The sequence below is a fragment of the Peromyscus eremicus genome, chromosome 8b, assembly GCF_949786415.1.
Source record: "Peromyscus eremicus chromosome 8b, PerEre_H2_v1, whole genome shotgun sequence".
NCBI lineage: Eukaryota > Metazoa > Chordata > Mammalia > Rodentia > Cricetidae > Peromyscus > Peromyscus eremicus.
Window position 1 is genome coordinate 47,882,711 of NC_081424.1, and position 1,028 is coordinate 47,883,738.

General features: G+C 50.0%; 1 non-coding gene across 1 annotated transcript; it reads left to right on the forward strand.

The window, feature by feature from the left end:
* The first annotated feature begins 587 nt into the window (after positions 1 to 587).
* Positions 588 to 751, forward strand: LOC131918903 (U1 spliceosomal RNA). The gene has a single exon (XR_009381127.1). It is a non-coding gene; the product is annotated as a U1 spliceosomal RNA (small nuclear RNA).
* Positions 752 to 1,028: the final 277 nt, after the last annotated feature.

Sequence of the window (1,028 nt, forward strand, 5' to 3'; positions counted from 1 at the left end):
GCTGTGGCAGGGCTGAGTTGTATATGTCTTGAAAGCTTCCAAGGGATGCCAGTGATGCTTGTGGTTGGGTGGCCCTGTGAGTAGCCAAGCTCTGTAGGACAGACATGCCCTGGACTGTGAGAGAAGATGACTGCTGAGAACAGGGTGTGTCTAGGAGTTGTCTAAATAAGATTAGAGGTACTATTGCTGTAATGAAGCACCATGACCAAAGGAACTTGGGGAGGGAAAGGGCTTATTTGGCTTCCATTCCCACAGCACAGTTCATCATCAAAGGAAATCAGGACAGGAACTCAAGCAGGGCAGGAACCTGGAGTCAAGAGCTGATGCAAAAGCTATGAAGGAGCGCTACTTAGTGGCTTGCTCCTCTTGGCTTGCTCAGCCTGCTTTCTTATAGAACCTAGACCCACCTGCCCATGGATGGCATCACCATTAAAAGGCTGGGCCCTCTGCCATCCACCACTGATTAAGAAAATGTTCCATAGGCTTCAGGCTCCTACAGCCTGATCATCTGGGGGCATTTTCTTAATTGAGATTCCCTCCTTTCTGATGACTCTAGCTTGTGTCAAGTTGACATAAAACTAGACAGCATACTTACCTGGCAGGGGAGATACCATGATCACGAAGGTGGTTTTCCCAGGGCGAGGCTTATCCATTGCACTCCGGATGTGCTGACCCCTGCGATTTCCCCAAATGCGGGAAACTTGACTGCATAATTTGTGGGAGTGGGGGACTGCGTTTGCGCTCTCCCCTGTCAAAAAAGAAAAAAAAAAAGAAAAGAAAAACTAGACAGCACAGGAGAGGGGTCTTCATGGCAAAAGCTAAGTCATTCAGGAAGGATGGCTAGAGGCCAGGCATTGTGAGGCTGAAGCAGGACAAGTACCATGAGTTTAAAGCCAGCCTGGGCTGCAGCAAGAGCCTCGGTCTCACCTGTTTCCCCTCTCTGACGGAGAAGAAGGGCTGGAGTTGGGATGAAGAAATCTCCAGGTACAGGATGCCAGCAAGAGCCCTTCCCTGGTAACCGAGCCTGG